The sequence below is a fragment of the Grammomys surdaster genome, unplaced genomic scaffold (genome assembly GCF_004785775.1).
Source record: "Grammomys surdaster isolate TR1022 unplaced genomic scaffold, NIH_TR_1.0 135, whole genome shotgun sequence".
Classification (NCBI taxonomy): Eukaryota; Metazoa; Chordata; class Mammalia; order Rodentia; family Muridae; genus Grammomys; species Grammomys surdaster.
In genome coordinates this window covers 5346838-5366045 of record NW_021604593.1, presented here as the reverse complement: position 1 = coordinate 5366045, position 19208 = coordinate 5346838, and the positions used below count along the sequence as shown (strand labels likewise).

Sequence of the window (19208 nt, the reverse complement as noted above, 5' to 3'; positions counted from 1 at the left end):
CAGTGTCCCTTCCTGGGAGTCACTCCCAGTCTGGATTGCAAAGGCCCTGTGAAACTCCAACCCTACCTAAAAGTTACACCTCTACTAACTGCGTCTCCGACTTTTCAAAGACTGACCTTGCCATATGCACTAAGCCTCAATTTTCCTCCCTGAGCTCTTCAATACTCCTGGCTCCACTGTATCTGAGGCTGTACCCTCACCAGTGGACTCCTGCTTTCTGCAAGAACTCCAGCCTTGCTGAATGATACTAAATCTCAGCTGTTCTTCGTTAGAACTTCAAGCCTTTAAAACCAGTACCACGTGGGAGATGCTTACATATTACCAAATTCAGCTCCTAGATTCAGGGATGGTCTTGGCTCCTCTGAGTGCTATGACATGCATATGTGTGTGTATATACATATATACAAATGTGATTTTAAAACTTAAAGATAGGTGGTGGCACACGCCTTTAATCCCAGCACTTGGGAGGCAGAGGCAGGCGGATTTCTGAGTTCGAGGCCAGCCTGGTCTACAGAGTGAGTGCTAGGACAGCCAGGGCTACACAGAGAAACCCTGTCTCGAAAAACCAAAAAAAGAAAAAAAAAAAAAAAGATACTTCTTTCCGCCACCAAGAAGAACTCAAAGTCTCCGTGCGCCGACGTCCAAGCCCCACCCCTCACCTGCGCGCATGCTCTATTTGAGCCCTACGGTAGACCTGCGGCAGAGGCGCGCGGGGCGTAGCGCCGTGAGGCCGTGATGACGCACAGGCGTACGCTCGGTGGCTCCTCGGGGAAGATGGCGGCTGCATCTTTGAAGGAGAGGAATTGAGAGTGGGGCGAAGCGAAGAGGACCAGACGGGAGAGACATTCCCTGCGGCGCCAAAGGACGCCGCGTTCGCGGTTAGGAGCTCCTCCCGCCCCCCCTCGGTAAGTTCGTCGTAGGACCAGTGAGGGCCGCGGGCGGTCGCGCTCCGCCATTTTCGGGCCCGGCCGTTGCGTGCTTCGGGGGTCCGGAGGGGACAGGTCGCGGGAGAGAAGAGGACGGACATCCGCCGGGCCGGCCGCGGCTGGTGGGGGTCCCAGCGGAGGAAGTATGCGGAGGAGGCCGTGAGGCAACCTAGGCCCAGCTGGGACGGCGAGGCCGGCCGCAGAGACGCGAAGTTCGGAGGAAGGAAGCGCGTTGGGAGGAGAGGGGAGTGGAATCAAGTGCGGCTTTGAGGGTTGCCCCGAAAGCAGCTGGAGAAGTTCCTGGCAATCCCGAGAAACAGCTGGAGATTCAGCCTGAGTGCTTTCGAGAATTGAGATCTATGCTGGGGGCGGGAGAAAGGCAGAGCCTTGCTCTTTTGCACGAGTTTTATTCCTATCTGGCTGCTTACAAACGCCCCATTAAGCATTGATTCTCCATTTCCAACTGGAAATTAAATTCTGGTCTCAGAATATGAGGAAAACAAAGGCCTCCTGGCATCTAGGTATTTATGGTACTAGAAAGTCTATATCCTCCCCACTCCCTCTCTCTCTCTCCCCTCTTCCCTCCCTTCTCCGCTCTCCCCACCCCCAAATTTCTTTGAGATTGGCCTAGTTATATTGCCCGTGTTCACCCAGAATTTCCAGTCTTCCACCTGCTAGTCACAAGCGAGAGATGATAAGAGCGGGCTACCTGCCTGGGCTAGCGGTCCTTTTTTTGTTTTGTTTTGATTTTTTTTTTCCCTATTGATACAGGGTTTCAGTGTGTAGCCTGAGTTTCGAACTCTGCGGCTTTTTAATCATCCTGGCTTATCCCAACCGTGGGGATGATGAGCCTGAGCCCTACTAGGCTTGGGTGTAACTCAAGCCAGCACTAACTTCCTATGTAGCTGGCCTGGTCTTACTCTTTGATCTTCTTCTTGTTTCTACTTCCTAAGTGATGGGATTACAGGCCTGGGCCACCACACCTGGCCTACATAGAATTCCTATGCTTTTTTTCTTTCTTTAATTAAAGAATAGTTAGTGTATGCGTGTGTGGGGGGGTTGCTCACGCTCTCTGTAGGTCTGAGGACAGTTTACTGGAGAACGCTTTTCCACCAAATGAGTCTTGAATTTAGGTTGCAGTACGTGGTTTAACCGCCGAGCCATCTATTGGGATGCATTCTCATGTCTGTCTTCTTTTCCTTTCTTTCTTTCTTCCTCCCTCCCTCCCTCCCTCCCTCCCTCCCTCCCTCCCTCCCTCCCTCTCCCCCCCTCTGTCTCTCTGTCTCTGTCTCTCTCCTTGTGGCCTTTATGGAGTAAGTAAGTGAGAGGCTGGATTACCTCCTTGGATTGAGAAAGTCAGAAAAGTGTGTGTTAACTTGTGTAAGGACTGTCAGGAATGCTTTAAAGTAGTTTCTAGACGAGAGGCATTAGCATTTCGGGAGCTTTGGAAGATGGGAATCAAACCACAGTGGTTACATACACCTCTTGGGAGCAAAACTTACATACACTCTGGACATAATGCAGGCAGGTTTTGCCTATGAATGTTTAACCCAAACAAAGCACTTAGTGACTGTTAAAAGAAAACACTTTAATTGTTTCCCTGGTGGCATTTTTTTCTTTTCTAATCTTAATTGCATTTGAGACCCACCTTTTGTTACTATTAGGTACTTGTGCATTTTTATTCATTTCCTTGCCCAGTAAAAGGCAATATACTGTACAGATTTGGTTTTGAGCCAAAACTTGAAGTGTTGTATTTAGTTTACTTACTATAGAGACTTGGAGAACATTTTTGACACCCCTTTTGCCAGTCCTGGGAAGAAGTTGGCTTACATCTCATTGCATTAGAAAAAGTAAATTTGGCTGTGGTGGTGATTCATGGGCCTCTAATTCCAGCACTTGGGGAGGCAGAGGCAGGTGCATTTTCCAGTTCAAAGCCAGCCTGGTCTACAGCTGAGTTCCAAGACAGCCAGGGCTACACAGAGAAACCCTGGGGAAAACCAAAACAAGGAGGAAAAAAAAAAAGGAAAGAAAAAGTAAATTGTTATTTATGAAGCTGAAAGCTTAGTTCTCATTCCTTTCTGTGGTTGGTAAAAATCTGAAGTGACTAATTTTCTCATCACAGTTTTGGTTTTTTTTTTAAAGATTTTATTTTATTTTTGTTTTGTTTTTTCAAGACAGGGTTTCTCTGTGTAGCCCTGGCTGTCCTGGAACTCACTCTGTAGACCAGGCTGGCCTCAAACTCAGAAATCCGCCTGCCTCTGCCTCCCAAGTGCTGGGATTAAAGGCGTGCACCACCGCTGCCCAGCTTAATTATAAATTTATAGGAATGCATTTATGTAATACTTTTGAGGTTATATATCATAAATTTGGTATTTTACTTGTATTTTTAGATTTTAGATAAAGTATTGAAGTTAAATGATTAGTATCAAAACATTGTGTTGTGGGTGTGTGTGGAGGTCAGAGGACAAATTAGAGTTGGTGTTCTCCTTCCACAGTGGGGCTTCTGAAGGTGTCAGCTGCCTCTACCCAATGAACCCCTGGCTACACCTGTCTCTGACCAGTTATAATACTTAAGTATTTTATCTTTGTTCTTAGATGTGGTTTAGGTTTAAGGTTTCAGCTTGGATGTGTTCTTTGGTAACATACTTTTCCCACTACGAAACATTCATAGACACAGAAGTTTGTCAGCGTATTGGAAAATATGGCTTACATTACTGTTAATCTTTCTGGACTGTAAACATTTCAGCAATTCTCAGGTAGAGTAACAACTTCATAAAATCTTTCTGGTGCTTTATTTTCATTATTGGAGTGTTTATAGATTCCAAACCTGAGGGATATGTATTGGAAGGAAAATCATATGGTTCTGTAGCAGGTCTGAAAGCTAGCTTTGTAGTGGGAGGGTGTGGTGAGTGTTGAACTCGGGGTCTTACCTGTCATAAGTGTGTGTTCTGTCAGTGAACTAAACCTCCAGCTCTAAAGCATTTTTTAGAACAGGCCAGTTAAACACTTGGAGTTTGTTTCCTTACATATAAAACTGTTAATTGTTAATGGCTGTGAGAGTATATGCCTCTAATCTCAGCACTCAGGGGATAGAGGCAGGCAGTTTGAGGTCACCTTGGTCTACATAGTGAGTTCCAGGTCAGGCAGAGCTATGTAGTGTGAAATCTTGTCTCAAAAAGACAAAAACCAAAAAAGCCAAAGTTATTTCATCATTTCCAGTCCCAGTAAGAAATATGAAAATTTATTGGATGTGTATGCTGCATTTTCTCACTGCTGAACCAGTGAATCCAGGCTGGCCTCACAGAGATCTCCCTGTCTTTGCCTCTCTAGTGAAGGAATTATAGATGTGTTCTACTACTTCATTGATTTGTGGACAGGCATCTAGATTGGTTCCATTCCTGCCTATTGTGAACAGCACAGGGAGTGCAAGTATCTCTGGTGTGTAAATTTAAGTTTATACATAGGTACCTAGCAGTGGGAGTAGCTGGGTCATCAAAAGTTCTTTTCAGTTTTTGAGGAATTCTATAGTGGTTGCATATGTTTCCATTTCTACAAGCAGATTTGAATTAGGTTTCTTCTCTCCTCACATCCTTTTCAGCATTTTTTGTTGTTCGTCAGGTCTCATTATGCCCCTCTGGTTGGTTTGGAATTCTCTGACACCTGCCTATCTCTATATCCCCTGTGCTGGGCTTAGAGGCCTGCTCCAGCACTCTTGGCCAGCATTTCTTTTAAGATTAAGTTTTTGTGTGTATAGCTGTTTTGACTGCATGCACGTTGGTGTACCATGTGTGTGAAGAGTCCTAGGAACCTTGAACTGGAGTAACATGGTTTTTAGCTGCCAGTGTGGTTGCTGGGACTTGAACCTTACCTCTTGTTTTTGTCCTGGCCTTTTTGATGGGAGTGATGTGGAGTCTCACAGCAGTTTTAGTTAGCTTTTTCCTGATTTTGTGTATTTTCTTTATTTAGGAATTTGTTTGAGACAGGGCATTCTAAAGTCCTTAAACTCAGGTGATTCTTTTTATTTGTTTTTGTTATTTGTTCTGTGTAGTCCTGGCTGTCCTGAAACTTGTTCTCTAGACCAGGCTGGGCTTGAACTTGGAGATCCACTCGCCTCTGGTTCCCAAGTGCTGGGATTAAAGGGTGTGCCACCACAACCAACTCTTCTTACTTCATAGCCTTCCTAGCTAGCTGACCTCAAATCTGCAGTGATCTATGCCACTACCCCATCTTGATATTTTCCAATTGTGTGTTTAAAGCATATTTAATTATTTTCTTTGATTCCTTTAAAAAATTTTTTATGTGCATTGGTGTTTTGCTTGCACATATGTCTGTGTGAGGGTGTTGATTCCTTGGAACTGGAGTTACAGTTGCTGCCATGTGGGTGCTAAGAATTAGTCATGGTCCTTTGGAAGAGCAGCCAGTGCTCTAAGACACCTCTCTAGTCCAAAAACTGTTCCTTTGATTTCCTAATCGTTTCTTTCTTTTTTCTTTTTTGAGACAGGAGGGCCTTAATGTGTAGCTCTGGCTGGTCTGGAATTCTCTGTGTAGACCATGCTGGCCTCTTGAACTTGGATCAGTCCCCCAAACCTCTTGATGCCACTGCCTCCTGAATACTGAGACTACAGATAATATGACATCACAGTCAGCTTAAAGAATTAAAATTTTTTTTAAAGATTTATTTATTTTTATTTATATGAGTACAATGTAGCTGTCTTTAGACACACAAGAATACATCAGACCCCATTACAAATGGTTGTGAGCCACTATGTTGTTGCTGGGAAACTTAGGACCTCTGGAAGAGCAGTCAGTGCTCTTCTTAACCACTGAGCCATCCTCCAGCCCTTAAAATTTTTTGACTGGGGGATAGATGTACCCCAGGGTAGTTTCCATGGGATAGACCTAGCCTAATATGTACCTTGCTATTTTGTTTTTTGTTGTTTGAGGTTCTTAGACCTTGTGCATGTTAGTCAAGCACTTTTACCATTAAGCGATACACACACACACACACACACACACACACACACACACACTTGTGGACTGGTTTTTTTTTTAAACCTTGCCAAAGCTTGTCCTGAACTCAAGCGTTCCTCCCAGTTCAGGTGTACTGTTGTGTATCTTAAAAATTGTTTTTATGTATGAGTCTTTTGTTTACATGTATGTTTGCTGCAGAGGCTAGAAAAGGATATCAGATCCCCCAGGACTGGAGTTTCAGATGGTTGTGAGCAGTCATACGGGTGCTAGGAGTTGAATCTTGGTCTTCTGGAAGAAAAGATACTGTTCTTAACCTCTGAGATGTCTTTTCAGCTCCCTGTTGCATAATTGCTTGGAGATCTTCCTGTGCATGGTGCCACATGCATTTAATCCAGCACTGGGGAAGCAGGGGCAGGTGAATCTGAGTTCCAGGCTAGCCTGGTTTACAGAACAAGTTCCAGGCCAGCAAGTACTACATCATAGTGAGACCTTGTCTTAAAAACAAAGAAAGGTCTTTTGCCTATTAGCAAGATGAATTATTCCTCCTTTTTTCATTTTTAGATATTCTTACTTTATGTGAGTGGTTTGCATGTGTGTTTTATTTTTTGCTTACATGTCTGTAGTCTGTGTATACCATGTGCCAGTTGGAGTCAGCACATGGTACAGGGCCACCTAGAACTGGACTTAAAGAAGGGTTATGAGACACCATGTGTGTGCTGGGAACGGAAACTGAGTCTTCTGCAAGAAAAGCAAGTGCTCCTAATTGCAGAGCCATCTCTCCAGCCCTTGATTAATTTTCTTTTGATTACTGAGTTGTAAGAGTTCTTTACATATTCTAAATCCCCTTCACTTTCCTCTCCGTGAAACAGTATGTCCTTAGCCTTCCGTGTGCTGAGATTATACACGTGCTGATATGCTCATGCAAGATTCTCATTAGATTTATGATATGCAGATATTTCCTCCATAGTTTTTCATTTCATTTTTTTGTGTTTGGGATAATAACCCAGAGCCTCCTACATGGTAGGCTATGCTCTGCCACTGAGCCGTACTGTATCCATCTTTCTTTTTCACCTTATTAAAAAAGATTTATTTTTGTTTTACATGCTCTTCCTGGATTTATGAGCATATCACATTGTGTGGTATGTATGCCGTATGTATGTATATGTATGTGCGCGCATATGCACGGTAGAGGTTGATGTTGAGTGTTTTTCTCAATTGTTTTAGTTCTTTGAGAGAACTTTTTTTTAAAGAATGTGTTATTTTTTTATGTGAGTATTTTACATCTTTGTATGTCTTGTACCACATGCCTGGCTGGTTCTCACTGAGGCCAGAAGAAGGTGTCAGATTCCCTAGAATTGGAGTTAATTGTGAGCCCCTATGTTGATGCTTTGAATAAAACCAAACGGCCTCTGAAAGAACAGAGATGTCTTAACCATGGACCTCTCCAGCCCTTCTGCCTTTAAAGGATTGTTAAAATGCATTGTTTATTACAAAATGAATAAATGTTTACTAAGGATGGAAAATTTAGAAAATAAATAGCAGTAACCTACCTTTCTTCCTCCTTCCCCCCCCCCCCTCCCCCCCCCCCCCCCCCCCTCCTCCTCCTCCTTCTTCTTCTTCTTCTCCCCCCCCCCCCCCCCTTCCTTTCTTCTTTTATTGGAAACAGAGTTTCACTATGTAGCTCTGGCTATCCTAGAACTTACTATGTAGACTAGGCAGACCTCAAACTCAAAGAGATCCATCTGCCTCTGCCTCCCCAGGTGCTGGGATTAAAGATGTGTGCTACTAGTATCTTTTAATTTCATCTTTTTAAAATTTCTGTAAGACTTTAAAAAGTATTTGTTATTATTTTTGTGTGTGCTTGTACCTTTCTGATTGAGTTTATATGCATCACATGTGTACAGGAGCCCTTGGAGGCCAGAAGAGGGAATTAAATATCCTAGAATTTGAGTTATAGGCAGTTTTAAAACTCCATGTGAACCCAAACATGGGTCTTCTGGAAAAGGATAAGCCCTTTTAACTGCTGAACCATCTCTCCAGTCCCTAATTTGATATGCGTTCCCATCACTGATTTAAGTGTTTACTAATACATATTTTCACATACTACTAGCTTATTTTATGTAATTATTTCATATAACCAAGGTAGCATTATTATTAAATATTTATTCATTTGCTTGTTTATTTATTTTTTTGAGACAGGAATTTTCTCTGTAACTTTGACTGTTCTAGAACTCACTCTGTAGACCAGGCTGGCCTCCAGAGACCAGCCTGCCTCTGCCTCCCAAGTGCTAGGATTAGAGATGTGACCCACCACCACCTGGCTAATTTTTATTTTTTTTGCTTTCATTTACCATTTGAAAATTATGCTTATAATATTTTGTCTACATGTATGTATATACACCCACCATATCCATGGCTAGTTTCCTCCCCCTTCCTTCCTTCCTTCCTTCCTTCCTTCCTTCCTTCCTTCCTTCCTTCCTTCCTTCCTTCCTTCCTTTCTTTCTTTCTTTCTTTCTTTCTTTCTTTCTTTCTTTCTTTCTTTCTTTTGGTTTTTCGAGACAGGGTTTCTCTGTATAGCCCTAGCTGTCCTGGAACTCACTCTGTAGACCAGGCTGGCCTCGAACTCAGAAATCCGCCTGTCTCTGCCTCCCAAGTGCTGGGATTAAAGGCGTGCACCACCACCGCCCAGCAATGTCTGGTTTCTGTAGAAGTCAAAAGAGAGTATTAGACCCCCTAGCACTGGAGTTATGAATGGTTGTGAGCCACCATGTGGGTGCTGGGAACCAAATCCAGGTACTAAGCAAGAGCAACAAGTCTTCTTAACTGCTAAGACTTCTCTCTACCTCTTTCATGAACATTTTAAGGTACAGTCTCAATGTATTCAGGTGCCTGGTCATGTTTCTCCTGCCTCAGAGTCCTAAGTGCTAAGAGTAATAAAAGTGTATATACCATCATATCTGGTTCATCATTAGCCCTTTTGACTGTATGCTTGTATTTACTCTGTAAAACCAGTAATGGGTAAAATAATATGACCAACCTATGCTATTAATTCTTCATTGTGTATTAATTCCTGTTTCACACTGGTCCACATATTCTCAACATGTGGGTTTTGGCCCCTTTTGGGGTCGAGGGACCCCTCTATATGGGTTGATTAAGGCTACCAGAAAACACAAAAACATAAATTGGTATTTACATTACAATTCATAGCAGTAGTGGGATTACAGTTATAGCTGGGGGTGTCACCACAACATGAGAAACTGTATTAAAGAGTCAAAGCAATAGGAAGGGTTAGAAAAACTATGCTAGTAGGTACAAAGCCCATGCAGTTTTACTTAAGAATATCATTAATTTCTAAAAGTGCTAAAAATTGTTATATTAAGTATATTTAATTTTTTTTATTCTTTGTTTGTTTTTTTGTTTTTTGTTTTTTTTTTTTTTTTGAAACAGGGTTTCTCTTTGTAGCCCTGGCTGTCCTGGAACTCACTCTGTAGACCAGGCTGGCCTTGAACTCAGAAATCCGCCTGCCTCTGCCTCCCAAGTGCTAGGATTAAAGGCGTGCGCCACCATTTCCCAGCCTTTTTTATTCTTTGAATACATTCATGTGCTAGTATACTCATGGTATACCTAGAATCCAGAGGTTGATGTCAACAATCTTTCTCTACTACTTTATCTTATTATTTATTTATTTTTATATAGAGAGGGTTTTACTATGTAGTCCTGGTATGTTAACCTTTGTCTCCCTAATGCTGGTATTAAGAGCTTGCTCCACTGTCTGCCTGTCTCTCTGTTTCTGTGATTGTCTCTGCCTCTGTACCCTTTCTCTGCTTCCTGAGTGCTGAGTTTAAAGGTGTGTGCTATCACCTACACCTGCATCTCTATCTCATTTCAGAGAGAAGAGTCCTCCTCCCCCTGTTTGTTTTGAGACAGGGTCTCTCTGTGTAGAGCAGGCTGGCCTTGAACTCACATGTTTGCCTCTGTCTCTCTAATGCTGGGATCATAGATGTGTGCCACCAGCCCTAGCTGAGACAAGTCTCTTATTGAGTCTGGGGCTTGTAGTTTTGGCTAGACTGGCTGCCCATTAAGTTCTAGGGACCCTCCTGTCTCCCTATCTCCCACTCCCATAGTAGTGGGGTTGTAAATATGTACTACTGTGCTTGGCTTTGTTTGTTTGTATTAACTTAGTCTGCGTATTTGCTGTAGTGTGCATGTGGAGGTCAGAGGACAACATGGCAAAGGAAGTCAGTTGTACAGATTAAACTCAGATTCTCAGGCTTGTGTAGCAAGCACTTTAATCTCTTCAGCTTCAATACCAAGTACTTTTTGAGACTGCAGTTCACTGTGTAATCTTGGCTGGTCTGGAACTCCTTAGTAGACCAGGCTGGACTTAATTTAGAGATCCTTCTGCATCTCACTGAGTGCTGGAATTAAAGGAGTGGACTACTAAGGCTAGAGAGATGACTTGGCAGTTAGGAGCACTTGTTGCTCCTACAGAGGACCTGGTTCATTTATCACCACCTATGTGGTGGTTCACAGCCATTGATAACTCCAATTCCTGGTATTCTGTGCCACATTCTGACCTCTGGGCTGTAAAATAATAACACATGGTACTTAAACAAGCAGAGAGAACACTCAGACACATACAGTAGATTTAAAAGACCTTGTACTGCTCTTTGAGAGGACTTTGATTCCCAGGACCCATGTTGGGCAGCTCCTGTAACCTACTTGTAACTTGAGCTCCAGGGAAAAATCTGAAGCCTCCTTGAGCACTTGCAGCATCCCACATAGATAAACATGCATATATAAATCATCAAAAATGATACAAATAGGTCTTTAAAAAAAAGGGTATCTACTACTATGTTTTTATTAGTTTTATTTAAAAGATTAATTTTTAATTATGTGTACTTGGTTTGTGCAGTGTCCACAGATTCTGGAAGAGGATGTTGAATCTCTGTGGACACAAAATTGCAGGCAGTTGAAAGACACCTGATGTGGATGCTGGGAACTGAACTCAGATCCACTGGAAGAACAGGAACCACTCCTAACCCAAATGAGCCATCGATCTACCCTGTTTTGTTTTTTTTTTTGTTTTTTGTTTTGTTTTGTTTTTAAATTTGTTTGGTTTGGGAAGGGGGCTGTTTTTTTGTTTTTTTTAAGTAGAGTACATAGGAGAACAGAGTGGCTTAAGTTGGCTTCAAACTTGCTGTTTTCTACAAGTCTCTCTCTTTTTAAATAGATTTTATTTGTTTTATGTATGTTTTATGTATATGACGAAGTACGCTGTAGATGTGTTTAGACACACCAGAAGAGGGCATCAGATCCCATTACAGATGGTTGTGAGCCATCATGTGATTGCTGGGAATTGAACTCAGAACCTTTGGAAGAGCAGTCAGTGCTCTTAACTGCTGAGCCATCTATCTCTGCAGCCCTTCTACCAGTCTCTTGAGTGCTAGGATTATAGGTATGCCACGATGCCTGACCCTAGGTGCCTTTATTGGAGGGGTTTTTGTTTGTTTTTTTTCAGCCCTGGGTTTCTTTTCCCTCATCCTGCCTCTCTGTAGACCAAGCTGGTCTCAAACTCAAGAGATTATCCTGCCTCTGCCTTCTGCGATGCTGGGATTAAAGGCATGCGCAACGACTACTGGGCTCCATTAGATGATTTTTGCCATTGTATGAACACTGTTGGTGGGGTTTACATACCCACCATGAGAGTATAGGCCAATTTACATGACTTTTTTTTCCTTTTTTCCTCCCTCCCCCTTCCCTTTCCCTCCCTCCCTCCCTCCCTCTCTCCCTCCCTCTCTCCCTCCCTCCCTCCTTCCTTCCCTTCATTGGTTGTTAGGTTGGTTGTGTTTTTGAGGCAGGGTCTCACTATGTAGCTCTAGCTGTCCTGAAACTTATTATGTAGACTTTTTTGTCTGAGGCTGTCCCTTATCATCCTGCCTCAGCTTTCCAAATACTAGGCATAGTCTATTGTGCCTAGTATGTATACATATATACGTATACACACACAGAGATATACATATATTTCCCCTCTAAATAGGAGTACACTCTAAAATAAAATATTATATAGTATACATATAGTACCTTAGTTTATTGCCATTATCAAGCACTGTGTGTTGTACATAATTTAGAATTGTATGTGCTATATTTTTATGTACCTGGCAGTATAGATTTGCTTATACCAGCATTTTTACAAATCCAAGTAATGCCTTATGCTATGATGTTGGGGTGGCTGTGATTTTACTAGGCATTAGGTATTTTCATTTTAATTGTAATGGTAAGATACCAAATTTATTTATGTTGTCTTTTGTGTGCTGCGAAGTTTTAATGGGCATCAGGGATCAGAAATGAAAGAGAAGAATTTTAGAGAAAAATTTTACAGATAATAATATACTAATGAGATACCATCAGTAGTTGTATGCTCCTAAAAATTGGTGACTTGGGAGAAATTAATTTTTTTCTAAGTACAAACCACCAAACTTAACTAAAGAACCAAGAATCAGTCTCCTTTTACAAGATCATCAGGAGCTAAAGAATTTCTAACAAAACTTCCAAAATAGCGCAGAACTCAGGTGGCCAAGGGAACCGTGACTATTATGATTTGTGGCTCTGGTGTTATAGCCAGTATACGTTCTACTATAAGTCACTTCTGGCTAACTTGGTAACTGCTAAACTAGGTGGGTTTATCTGTCAGAGCTTTATGTGATGGTAGTTCCTGTCCTGCTGCATGGTTGTACAATCTGCTGGGCCATCTTGGAACATTCAGGATATTTATTGTTTCTAAACACATCATCCCTTTCCCCATTTCTACCTCCCTTTCTCACTCTCCCCCCGCCCCCTTCCTGTCTCTGTACCTACCTTTGTGACAGGGCTTACTGCATAGTCCCTAGCTAGCCTGGAATCCACTGTGTTGACTAGGCTGGCTTGGAAATTCGGGATTGCTGGGATTGAAGGTCTATGCTACCATGTCCAGCAGAATTCTAATTCTTAAAAACCCTCCAAAAAATAATGAAAATCTGTATTTACTCATACTTTGATACTCTGTTTTACTTTATGGTAATGGAGATGGAACACGGGATGGACTAATAGTATATAAAAGCACTTCTAGTTTTGAAAATAGCTCGGCAGTTTTTCAGAAGATTAACGAGAAATTCAAATGACTCAAGTTTTAGTTCTAGGTTTTTACTCCAGGAAAAGAACAATACATTCATAGAAAAAGCTGTATTAGTGTGTATAGTAGTTTCATTCAAATTGCTGAACAGTGTATATTCCAAATGTCTGCAGTAAATGGATAAAATTTGGTTATTGCCATAGAATTTAGCAATAAAAGAAAGGAATAATTAAAACAGCATGGCTGATTCTTCAAAACATGGCAAACTCAAAAGCTTTATGAAATACAATTTTGTTTGCATGATGATGTTTGTGAAAATATACTTTAATGATGAAAAACATTTCAGTGGGTGCTGTAGTTAAGGTTAGTATTGGAGACTGATACAAAGAACAATACAGGATTTATGTGGGAATGAGTGTGTGGTTTTGGAGAGCGGGGAGGGAGGGAGGGAGTTGAAAATGATGTTGAACACCTTTTTATTTTTCCTTTTTTCCTTTTTGGTTTGGTTGGTTTTTAGCTTTTTGAGACAGGGTTGCTCTGTGTAGCCCTTGTCCTGAAACTCCATCTGTAGACTAGGCTGGCCTTGGGATTAAAGACACGTGCCCCCACTGCTCACCAATCTTGAATTCTAATTTTCCTGTTGCTACCTCTTGAGTGCCAGGATTATAGATACATGTATGCCACCAAACTTGATTTTTGTTATGCTGGGTGTCAAACCTAGAGCTTTAGGCATACTTGCAAGCATTTTACCAACTGAGCTGTATCTTTAGCCCCAGAGTCTGTATCTTGATTGTGGTCAGTATGTGCCAACTAGGTTTATTAAAATACAGAAATGTATTACATAAAATATTAATATATTATTATAAAATTAATTTTAATTATGTGTATATGTGTGCTTGATTGTGGGTTTGTATCCGTTTGAGTGCAGATACCAGGAGTAGGTGTTGGGTCCCTTGGAGTTGGGATTCTGGAGTTGTTGAGAATTGAACTTGGGTCCTGTATAAGAGCAGTACATATGCTTAGCCACTGAGCCATCTCTCCAACGCTCTGAAACAAGTTTTTTAAAATTTATATATATGTAATATTTGAAATAAGTTTGGAGCTCAGTATTAGGTATGCTTGTCTAGTTGTTTGCAAAGGACCCAAGTTTGAGTTCCAGTACTTCAAGAGTAAATATAAACAAACAAGTAGATAAAATTTATAGATCATGAGAAATACTTGAAAAAGATAGCTCACCAGATGATGCTCACCTTTAATCCTAGCACTCAGGAGGCAGAGACGAATAATAGATTTCTGAGTTCAAGGCCAGCCTATTCTACATAGAGTGTCCCAGGCCTTCTAGGGCTACATAGAAAGACCCTGTCTCTAAAAATCAACCAACCAACCAAACAAACAAACAAACCCAACTCATTTAGGATATCTAAAACATGCAAAGAACTCATAAAACATAATTCTTAAAAAGTAACTTGATTTTAAAGAGTAGACAAAAAGGTCTGAGTAGAAACATTACTGAATGTCAGATAAGCATGTAGAAAGATGCTGAGCTGGGCATTGTGCTTGTGTGTATACTTACAATCAGGACGCTAAGGCAGAAGACTTGCTACCAATTTGAGGCTAGCCTGGGCTACACATATATTACCAGAGTGACATAGTGAGACCTTGCCTCAAAACACACAACAGACAAAACCCTCACACCTAAAGCTACACACTTAACATAGTACAGCAGGAGTATCATTCATTTCTGATGGGAATGCAAAATGATGTAGACACTTTGGATCCAGTATAAATGCTTCTTACAGAACTAAGCATCCTTTTACATATAGTATACCAATTGTACTTTTGAAAAACCAATTGTGCTGTTGAAAAACAAATGTATGCTTTCCAAACAGGGTTTCTCTCTGTAGCCCTGGCTGTCCTGAAACTTACTCTGTATACCATGCTGGCCTCTTACTTGGAGATCTACCTACCTCTGCCTCCCAAGTACTGGGATTAAAGGTCAGTTGTACTTCTTGATTTATATAAAAGTTGAAAATAGTTTCTCAGAGAAATCTGCACACTAATGTTTATAGCAGTTATGCTACCCAAACTGGGAAGCAACCAGAATATCTTTCACTAGGTCATAGGTGGCAGAACCATGTGATGATAAAAAAAATAAGGAAGAGCCTTAAAAGACTTATTGTTGGGTCCAGCATGTGTGGTGCCTTTAATCCCAGCACTAGGAAGGCAGAAGCAGGAGAATCTGTGTAACTTTGGCTAGCCAGGTCTGCAAGAGCAACAGCCAGAGCTACAAAGGAAACCCTGTCTCGAACAACAAACTAAAGAAATGAAGTTCCCCTTAGAGATGGTCATGAGCTACCATGCCATTGCTGGGAATTGAACTCAGGTTCTCTGGAAGAACAACCAGTGCTCTTAACCACTGAGCCATCTCACCAGCCCCCTGTGTTAACGTTTTAAGTGGAATTAAAAAAATATTTTATTTGAGTGCTTGCTTGTATGTATATGTGTTTACCATGTGCAATCCTGTTGCCTGTGGAGGCTAGAAGAGGGAGAGTGTTAAACATCCCTTGGAAGGGGAGTTGGATGTGAGATGCCATGTGGATTCTTGAAACTGACAAGTTTCCTGCAAGAACAAGTGCTGTTGCATATATACCTGCACGCCAGAAGAGGGTACCAGATCTCATTATAGATGGTTGTGCGCCCCACCATATGGTTGCTGGGAATTGAACTCAGCACCTCTAGAAGAGCAGCCAATGAGCTTAACCACTGAACCATCTCTCCAGCTGCCCTCTTGTTTTCTTACTTTAAGTAAGTTTATTGTTTTGGGTTTTTTTGTTTGTTTGTTTTAACAGGGCATAAATACTCCCTGCTCCTCTAACACTGCAATAAGAAAGGCAATCAACTACTAAAATAACAAAATACAGAGCTTAAGGTTTTACATGACATTTCTGAAATGACAAATGATAAAAATTGGGACCATGGCCTGGAAAGATGGCTCAGAGATTGACAGCACTGACTGCTCTTCCAGAGGACCTGAGTTCAATTCCCAGCAACCACATGGTGATTTACAACTATAATAGAATCCGAGTCCCTCTTCTAGCATACAGGCTTACATGCAAAGCACTCATATATGAAATATAAATAAATAAGGTTAAAAAAAAAGAACATACAGAAAGCTAAGCTAGGCCTGGTGATATATATACCTTTAATCCTAGCATGCTAGTATCTGAGGTGGAGGACTGGAACAGAGCCAAGGCTTCACAGTGAGATCCTGTCTCAAAAAAAAAAAAAAAAAAAAAGACCTAAAAGATACCATGTATTCTGTAAATGGTGACATATATATCTACGGCTAACAGAGAGAATACCATGTATATCTACGGCTAACAGAGAGAATACCATGTCACTACTGGACGACCTGCAAGCTTGATGCCAAGCCATCTATAAGGATTCTATAAAGATATCTGTTCTGTAGCACGGCATATGTTAAAGTTGTCAAGAATAAGGTCTACTTTAAGGATGCCAAGTGAAATTTAGAAAACAAGACGGTAATTTAGAAAAAAAGACTGCTGTGCTTGGACATGCAGAGTGAAGTTTGTGTAACTAGCAATATTGTTCATGCCATGAACCAAAATATGGGTGTTGGCTCAGCAAATTGTGCTCATTGTACTAGCTTGCTGCTGGCCCACAGGCTTCTCAATAGAGTTAGCTTGTTTGTTTTTTTTTTTTTTTAATTGGATATTTTATTTATTTGCATTTCAGGTGTCATCCCCTTCCCCCATTTCTCCTCCGTAGAAACCCCCATCCCATCCCCCCTCCTCCTCTTTGCTTCTATTAGAGTTAGCTTGTTAAGGTCTGTGAAAACCTAGTGGAGGTGACTGAAGATACTAATACAATATGGAAAGCATTGATGGTCAGCCTTTGGCTGCTGTTGGGGTGCATACATTGCTGAAACTAAGGTTTTGGTGACCTTGTAGGAGAGCTGTGTTGCTGGACTTCCCAAACCCAATTTGCCCATATTAAAAAAATACAATCCAATTATTATAATTGCTATATATCTAGATTGGGCAGATCTAACACTACACTTATTCCTTTCTACTTGTGGTTTCTCCTAGCCATGTGGTTGAGGTCCATTGCAGCTTCCGTGTTGTCTTCCGTCTCTCCTTCCCCTCTCGTGCCCCTCTCTTCTCTCCCTGCCCCCACTCTCAAACCTCTAGTTCTACTTATCTCTTCCACTGCCCAATCACAGGCTCTAGCCTTTATTGACAGGTTAAAATTCGGAGAATGTTCACATGAGATCACCCAAGTATTTGATGGACTGCTCATCTGGGGCAAACCCTCTTGAAGCAGAACTAACATCAGAATACAAACATCAGGATAACCCACAACAGAGCTGTGAAGGGAAGGTTTTCTGTCTCTTACAATGCTTGATTTTTTTTGTTTAAAATAATTTGAAAGCAAGGAATATTATGGAGAAGTATATCATAGTTTGGAATATTGCAAATCATATGTATTATTCCTGATGGGAGAAAATGAAGGTACTTACAAGAAACAATTTTCTCAGCACCTAAGCAACCAGTAACTCCAGATGTGAAGATTATTAGGGAGGGAGGGTGGGGATGGGGAAGAAAGCTCTTGGTGGTCTATGCAGAATTCAGTCTATGAGAAGAAAAAGACACAACAAAACAAGCAGTCAGAAGGAAGATGTAGAATTTCCCCACAGTATCCCTTCCTAGAAGAGAGCTTGGGGTAGCTCAGATGAAGGTAGACTTCCTCAGAGCTCAGGGGCAGGTTACTGAGCAGTAAACCAGTTTTTTTTATGAAGATTATTTTTCATTTTTAAGAAGGCAATAAACCTACTGACCAAGCAGCAACAACAACAAAAAACAGTTATAAGAATCTTGGGGGTAGGGAGAGGGGACTCTCCATGTTTAATGGCTTCATTATTTGATCTTTGTAAGTCAGAATGTATAAATTACTGATTTGTTCTTTTTAGTACAGGATCTCATTATGTTGACTGGGATGGCCTTGAACTCATAGAGATCAGCCTGCCTTGTCGTCCTAAGTGTGGCGTAAAGCATATAACACATGCCAGGTAGGATTCCTATTTATTAATGTGAGAACAAAATGAAGAGAATGAGCATGTTGATATTTTCATTACTAGCCCAGCTAACCATCAGTATGGACATCTTCAGTTTCATAGTAGATTAGGGTTTATGTCAGTTGGGGTGGTGTCTCAGGGTTCAGGTTTGACCATCCAACTCAGAACCTAGATGGGTAATTTAAAACAGCTGCTGCTACAGCCAATAACTCCCCCATCCCATTATTTAAAAAACAAAAAAGAACATTAAGGACATAGCATTTTGAAGGTTAAGGGAAACTATTTCAAATATTTATTTCTTAAAAATCTCCCTTTTGTACTAGTGTAACATCACAGAATACTAGTATATCCAGATGTGTAACCGCAGGTTAGTCTACTGAGACAGGAGGAGGAACCTGGGTGCTAGTCTTGAATACATGTTCCTTACCTGTGTGGAATGGGTCACTTTGCCTCTGGTAATAGTTTCCTTTTATACTTGGGCCCTCTCTGCTGGTGTGACAGTGAATGATTGATCTCTCTCTGTCCCTTCCTCCCTTCTGTTCCTTTTCTTTCTCTCTGTCTCATGTAGCTGAGGCTGGTCTCAAACTTAATAGGTAGCCAAACTCCTGATCCTCCTGCTATTACCTCCCAAGTACTGGGATTATAGGTGTGCTCCTCCACTCTTCAGGCACATTTGCTCTTCTTAGTGGTGTGCTAGTTTTGTGTACAGTCAGTGAGAATTTGGAAGGTCCCAGAATTTGGAGGACACTGAGTTCAGGGCCAGCCAGTCTTCATGTTGAGACCCTGTATTTAAACAAAACACACACACACACACAAAAAAACCAAACCAAAACCAAAACGTTTTAAGAATAAAAACAAATAGGAATCCTGAACAAATCAGGAGATTCCACCCAACCCCCATCCCCACCCCAAAAGACTGTCTCACTATGTAGGCCAGCCTGGGCTGGGATTTACAGAGACCCCACCTGCCTCTGCCTCTTGAGTGCTGGGATTAAAGGTGTGTGCCAACACTGCCGAGCTGGTTTTCTTCTCCCTCCTTCCTCCCTCCCTCCCTCCCTCCCTCCTTCCCTCTCTCCTTTCCCCTCCCTCCTTCCTTCCCTCCTTC

At 41.6% G+C, this 19208-nt stretch overlaps 1 protein-coding gene across 6 annotated transcripts in view; it reads left to right on the top strand.

Annotated features, from left to right (window-relative positions):
- Positions 1-709: 709 nt before the first annotated feature.
- The window catches only part of Wdr33 (WD repeat domain 33), a 109478-nt gene continuing 90979 nt past the window's right edge, over positions 710-19208 (top strand). For 5 of the 6 annotated variants that reach the window (XM_028762807.1, XM_028762804.1, XM_028762805.1 and 2 more), the window contains exon 1: positions 710-905. The gene's annotated coding sequence lies outside the window, so the exon portion shown is untranslated. Of the gene's footprint in view, positions 906-17997; positions 18098-19208 lie in introns of those variants that run through there. The other variant, XM_028762803.1, reaches the window with a different exon arrangement.